Source organism: Adiantum capillus-veneris, chromosome 17, assembly GCF_014529385.1.
Source record: "Adiantum capillus-veneris isolate H3 chromosome 17, ASM1452938v2, whole genome shotgun sequence".
Taxonomy (NCBI): Eukaryota; Viridiplantae; Streptophyta; class Polypodiopsida; order Polypodiales; family Pteridaceae; genus Adiantum; species Adiantum capillus-veneris.
In genome coordinates this window covers 129671098-129678252 of record NC_140947.1, presented here as the reverse complement: position 1 = coordinate 129678252, position 7155 = coordinate 129671098, and the positions used below count along the sequence as shown (strand labels likewise).

General features: G+C 43.0%; 1 pseudogene; it reads right to left on the bottom strand.

The window, feature by feature from the left end:
• Positions 1-806: 806 nt before the first annotated feature.
• Positions 807-1576, bottom strand: LOC147438074 (uncharacterized; annotated as a pseudogene).
• Between the last annotated feature and the right edge of the window lie 5579 nt (positions 1577-7155).

Genomic DNA, 7155 nt, shown 5'->3' with positions numbered 1-7155 from the left:
GACTGCCCGAAAAGTGCCTGACCTACCCCACTGCCCAAATCCTTACCAAAGGCCCCTTCCTATGGCCCAATCCAGCTCAAGAGGCACTTGAAAACTCCACCTTGGGGCCCCTTCCCACTGTAGGGTTAAGGTGGATTGGTTAGTGTTCCATTCCATGCTAATTGCATGCTTTGGAGAGGTTAGTGTAGAGCTTGAGAGAGAGACTATTGCACAATACAATAGGGTATATTGCAAATGATAAAACTTACATTTTATTCAACAGAATGTGCCTTTACATAGGCTTATACAAAAGAGGTAGCCTTTTGACACATGAGCACAAGGTGTGGATGCCTATGCACAAACACAAGTGGTTTTTCTTCACACATGGGTGATAAGGGGTTCTTCACATGGGTTATTGACACATGAGACTTTTCTAAGTGAAAGAGATGGTTCACACAAGAGATGCAACAAAACCTTGCATCCCAACAATCCTCCCCTATGTGGGTTTTGGTTGCATATCTCTCACACAATCCTCCCCTCAAAACACACTAGGGTGAGGCACACAATTCACAAGCCTCCCCTTGAACGCAAAGTTGCCTCCCCTAGACACAAAGGGTGTACGCATACAAAACATCAGGGTGTAGGCACAGACACACAAGCCTCCCCTGGCACAAATAGAGGGTCAGGTACAATTGAAAGAATGCTCATAGTATATCATCATATAGCAAGCCAATATTGTTGTCGTTATCTTTGTCAGAATCTCAAGAGGTGGCAAGGTTGATTTTTGCTTTTTTTTAATCTTTGAAATGCTCTTTGTGATTGATAACCTATAAAGATTTATTGTTGAGTTTGCAATACTTTGTAGCATGGTCATTCTTGCCACAAATGCGACAAGGGTTGATTTCATAGCAATCCTTTGAAAGGTGATTTGTTCTGCCACAGTATGTGCATTTTAAGTTCCTTTTGTGATTGTGGTTGTAGCGGTTGGATGAGACCACATAAGCACCATTTGACTGTTGTTGACTGCCTTTGAGTCTCTTTTCGTGCTCTTCAAGAGAGTTAATTACATGTTCCATTTTGGAGATTGGGTCTTTCTCTTTAAGCATTGTTACAATTTGGCCAAAATCTGCATCTGGTACTGCTTTGAGAAGCACAACAATTGGTCTTCATTATCTAAAGGGAATTTTATATATGTCAACTGTGTGCAAATACTTTTGAGCCTATTCACTAGAGATGACACATCTTCTCCAGGGTCCATAAGCAATCCATAAAGTTGCATTTTTTATCCAATTTTAGAATGCTTGGCAATAGCAATAGCACCAAAATGCTGCTTTAAAGTTATCCATGCATCGTGTGCAATGGTGCAATCATCTAAATAATGCACAAAGTTGTCGTCAAGCGAAGTGAGTAAAATGCCAAGAGCTTGCTCATCCTAAGCTACAAATTGTGCTAAGCTTTGTCGTGTTTTGATTCTGTCATCGTCACTTACCAGCTTAATGACAGCCCATAATTGCTTTTGCATTAAGTAGCCCTTGGTTTTTGCTTGCCACATGTGAAAGCCATGGCCGTTGAATTTGTTGATCCCCTTTTCTCCCATGATGGTGCACTCCCATGTGTGGTGAGAGGAAGGTCTTACCCGAATGATTGGGCAGTGTCTAATCCTCTTGAGCAGTTAATTTCAATGATTTACAGTTTGATTGTGAAGTCACTCTCCAATATCATGGAGTACCTCTTCACAAATTTGCGATATGCCTCAAGGTTCAAGAGATTCAGACTTGAAGATTTCCCTTTTGAAGATTCTGGTGAGCTCAAAAAAAGAGCTCCGTTGATACTGGCAAGGGGTCTTAAGGATGCTCAACAAGTTTGAGAGAAAGCATGGGTCCTTGGGCTTGAGGGTTCTTGTGAGCCTTTGGGTATGTGGGACACAACCTAGGCCTTGGGCTTGAGAGATCCCTTGTGGGAAACAGTCCCTTGGATGAGTCGGCAGGGCGGTCGGACAAAAAATCGCGCGCAGGCGTTTGTATGCGGCGGCCAGTCAGTTGCGGGCCATCGGTCGGAGACAGTCGCGCAGTGGGGAATGGGTTCGATGTTGGAATTAGGGTTGCAAAGAAACGCACACAGCTTGGAGAAGATGAAGGAAGCTCAAGGCACACAAGAGAGAGTGTGTTACTTAGTGTGCAATGGAAAGATAGATAGCCCTAGAGTGATGGGCGCATATACAATGCTCGGGGGAAAAACCCTCCTAAAGAGGGAAAAAATTCCCCGTCGGTCCTAGTATGTTCACACACATCACTACCACATGTTGATCCGAGCCTATCACAAATTTTTGTTTATTATATTTTGTTGGTTTTCCTTGCTTCTAGAGGTTTACAATAAAAGAAAGAGTGAGAACAACCTCTTGGAAAAATTTAAAAAATGATTTGATAGGAATTTTTTCTTGACTAGTTCACCGGAGGTGAAAGGTAGAGGGAGAACCTAGTGGTAAAGGGAAGGGAAAATATGTAAATGTGAAAAGAAAAGATATGATGTGGTTGTGGAGCCATGCACCCATGATTCAAGGGTCATGAGTGGCTCATATCATCATGGCTTTGGAGCCATATGATGATTCAAACAGATGGGACCCAAGTGGAAGACTTGGTAAAGGAAGGAACCAGACACATGATTTTGCTGAATTTTTAAAAAATACTTCCACTCCGATCCAAGAAAAGTTGTCTTCATCAAAGTTGTAGCTAATGAGCTAGAGATTCTGACCATATTTTTTTTATAATTTTTGCATCTACGGTCTAGGAGATATAGCCAAAATGGCGGACGCCAATTTTTTCAACTGTGGTGGAGACCACCCCCTCTACCTTTACACACACACACCCTTCCTTTTCCACATTGAGACCTTCTCTAAAAATCAGCCATTAGTCTTCTCACCCTCCTCTCCTTCCTCCTCTCTCTCAAGCTCAAAAACCCATCAAAATTCCTCTTCTAATCACCTCTCAAGTCATGCTTAATCTTGTTGTAATTCATAAGTTCTCATTCAACCCCTTTCTATTATTACTAGATATGTATTGATTTTATGTAGATTCTTTACATTTTAAAATAAGGAAGCTCTTGGACTCAAGCTATGGAGGAAGGAGTGAAGACAACACAAGTGATGATGGAGCTAATTGGTCAACAAATCACTTGGAAGGAGCTTCTTCATTGGTTGAATGTCCCTAATCAAACTTCATTTGTACAAATCACACTTGGATCCTAACCTCACTCCTAATCACTCTCTTTCCTATATAAAGAGGCCTTCCCCTTTGTAATTTCAAGCCTCCCTCAGCCCCATTGAGTCTTTGTGTCACTCACCATGAGCCCATAAGCTCATTCATTCACTCTATTCTTGCACATTCTAGAGTGCAAATTGTTTCATGCTAGTAACCTCTCCTCCTCTTACTTATGTTAATTAAGAGAAATCTTTTATATGTGTGTGAGAGTGCTTGATGTGATCTTGGCTAATCCTTGAGTGGTTGTTTGGTAATCTGCACGCTATTTGTGTTGGGAGTGTTTGAAGTCATCCATTCCTTGTACACACACTAAGGTTAATGCTTCATTCATAGTGATCTCTCTCTCTCTCTCTCTCTCTCTCTCTCTCTCTCTCTCTCTCTCTCTCTCTCTTTGTGTAGCGGTCCTAGTCCACGCTTCCAAGACTAGGTGGTGCCCTCATCTCATTTCCCTTGTGGCGCAATGGAGTTTGTTTTGGTGTAGAGGCCGCCATTCCAAATTTCCTTCGTCAATGTATATGGTAACAAATCCCCCCTGGAGTGATGCGGTGAACGAGAGCTGGCACGTGAGTAAAGGGAAGTGTCATGCCTTGAGGACATGATCAGTCCACAAAGGGGAGTAAGCCCAAAGCTTTGCGGAAAGCTGCCTTTGTCAAAAGATCTGCAAGGTTGTCCTTTGTTGGCACATAAGCCAAGTTGATCTCTCCTGGTGAAAGCCTCTCCCGGACATAGTGGTAATGCACCTCAATGTGCTTTGTGCGAGCATGAAAAACTGGGTTCCTCGCAACTGCCAATGCGCTCTGACTGTCAGTGTGGATAGTGTTGGCAGTGTCCTCTCCAACACCCAAATCAGCCATAAGGCGTCTGAGCCATACACACTCGACCGTAGTTGTAAAGATTGCCATGTACTCAGCCTCACAACTCGAAGTGGCCACAGTAGGTTGCTTCTTGCTCAACCATGATATACATGAACTGCCAAGCATGAAACAAAAACCACTTGTGGACACTCGCGTGTCAAAACAACCAGTCCAATCTGAGTCCGAAAAAGCATGTAAGTCTGGTGGCAATGATCCCCCCTTGGGATAAAACAAGCCAAGATATAAAGTGCCACTAAGGTAGCGGAAAAATGGCACTGAAAGATATTCTGCACAAAATGACAAAATTGCATGTGCAGACCTACGAACGCTCGCCAAAGCTCACTGAAATCGGAGAAAGTGAGCAGGCGTGTGCTGGAGTAGCTGGCGACTAAGCCCGGGAGGATGCAACCTGCTCTGATACCAATTGTTGGAATTAGGGTTGCAAAGAAATGCACACAGCTTGGAGAAGATGAAGGAAGCTCAAGGCACACAATAGAGAGTGTGTTACTTAGTGTGCAATGGAAAGATAGATAGCCCTAGAGTGATGGGTGTATATACAATGCTCGGGGGAAAAAACCTCCTAAAGAGGCAAAAAATGCCCTGATGGTCCTAGTATGTTCACACATATCACTACCACATGTATATGGTAACATTCCGCACCGGTCGGCTGGGGCCACCGGCTAGAGGCGATCGACGGGGAGAAAACAGCAGGGAGCTCCGTTCGCACCCAAAAAGTCTATATGCCAAATTTTACTAATGCCGCTGAGGTCCGCCAGTTGCCCCCTTTGACCACGATTGGGAAAGTTAGTTGGCCACCAAGTGAGCACCAATTGTCCTATTTAGGGGGTGGCTCCCACACAGTTTTGTCCACATAGCCACACACACACAATGACTAATAATGCTTTTAAGGGGGATAATCTCCTCTCTTTTCTAAGTTTGATGGCTCAAAATGAAGCTGAAAATAGAGAGCTTCAAAAAAATTACAGTGCATTAGGATAGGGATTTTCTTAATTATGTGCAAAAATCAAGCAAAAACATACTAAAGAAAAGAAAATTAGGCTAAAGTGAATGCTAATTAAGCACAAAAATTAGTGCAATTGCTCATGTGAGGGTAGTGGCCCGAGGTATACACCAAGAACGTGCCCAAAAGCAAAAGCAATTAGCACTAATCTATTATGCAATGCATGGGAGGTATAATTAGCAATTGCAATGGCTTAGGGAGAGAGAGCCAATGCAATCTAGCATAGAGAGAATGCCTAGGATCTAATAGATTAGGAAATGCTAATCTAAGCTATGCTCTGATACCAGTTGTAGGCTTAAGGTGGATAGGTTAGTGTGACATTCATGCTAATGGCATGCTTTGGAGAGGTTAGTGTAGAGCTTGAGAGAGAGACTATTGCACAATACAATAGGGTATATTGCAAATGATAAAACTTACATTTTATTCAACAGAATTTGCCTCTATATAGACTATAGGCTTATACGAAGCAGACACCCTTTTGACACATGAGCACAAGATGTGGGTGCCTATGCACAAACACAAGTGGATTTTCTTCACACATGGGTGATAAGGGGTTCTTCACATGGGTTATGACACATGACACTTTTCTAGGTGGAAGAGATTGTTCACACAAGAGATGCAACAAAACCTCGCATCCCTACACTCGCCTGGTCCTCCTGAACCTTATGCTCCAAAGAAGCCAAGCTTAAGCAAATATTTAAAAAGGCCTCAATGGGAGACTCCCATGCAACAGCTCAAAAAACGCACCGGTTCCCACACTCAAGAGCTCCCTCTTGATAAAGCAAGCTAACCAATCTATCATGTCCCATACACTCCTGCTTAGCCTGCTATCACACACGCTCCCACCGTCCTCACACGGGGTATTTCCACTTGAAGCTCTTTGAGAGCTACCAGATTTAAAGACGCAGAGAATTCAAAGGAGCCAATTTCGAATTACAAACACATTTAAGCTAGCAAGACTTCAAAGAGGATCACAACTAGGCATCAAAAAGGCCTTCATCAAGAAAGCAATCAAAGGCAACGATCAACATCAAGCATAGTTGGGTTTTGCCCACCCAGTTTCATTGTGGATTCACTAGTAGTTGAATAGGTGCTACTCATCCCTTGGTCTGTGTCTTTTGTCACCTCTCCATACGCCTTGCAATTGTCTACCAGATACAACGCCTCTCTCATGACTTGCTCAAAAGTAGCACATGCCTTTAAGTGCAAGTCTTTTTTTAGAGTGTCATTTTGCAATCCTTCTATGAAAAGGACTGACAGTCTCTCATCCTGAGGTAGTTCTCTAGCAGGGCATCTTTCTATGTATTGCTTGAAATAAAGTGAGGCTTCCTTCACCTTTTCCTTCTCCTTTTGTCTAAATGCATAGATCTGGGAGATAGTATTATGCTTAATTTCTCTTTTTGAGAATTCCTGGGCGAATTATCGAAGAAGTTCCTTAATACTTGGAAATTCCAGGCTATTTAAAGGTTGAAACCATGTCAAAGTAGTCCCTTCTAAAGTCAACCTAAAACCTTCATATTGAGTATGGAAATCAGTTACATGTTCCGCCCTCAACACTTGTTTGAAGATCGAAACATGGACGTACGGATCTCCCGATCCACTATACTTTTTGGGTACACATTTTTCCACTTGAGATGACCGCATGCGTGGACTCTGCCACCATCCTAACCACCCTTGGTCCTCCTGGTTTGGTCTCTCTAGGTTCATAATCTCCCCTCGGCACTAGGATTGGTATCCTATCCTCTATACATTCATCAAGTCGATCTCGTGTAATAATCGGAGAGATTCTAGTGGTGTAAGTCACGTCAGGTACTGCACTGCCCATGTGTGTGTTTATAGATGTCCTTGATCCCGTTGATCCCATAGCCCCTGTGTTTGGAATTTGTTCATGTCCAAAAGAATCTTCCACTCTGGTTCTCACTGGGCTCACATGCCCAATTTCTAGTTTCGTGTGAGTAGTCGTGGTGGTTATCACTTCTTCTGGATTTACATTGTATTGGTGGAGGGGTCTCTCAAAATATGTATATTTTTCTAACTCCTTACG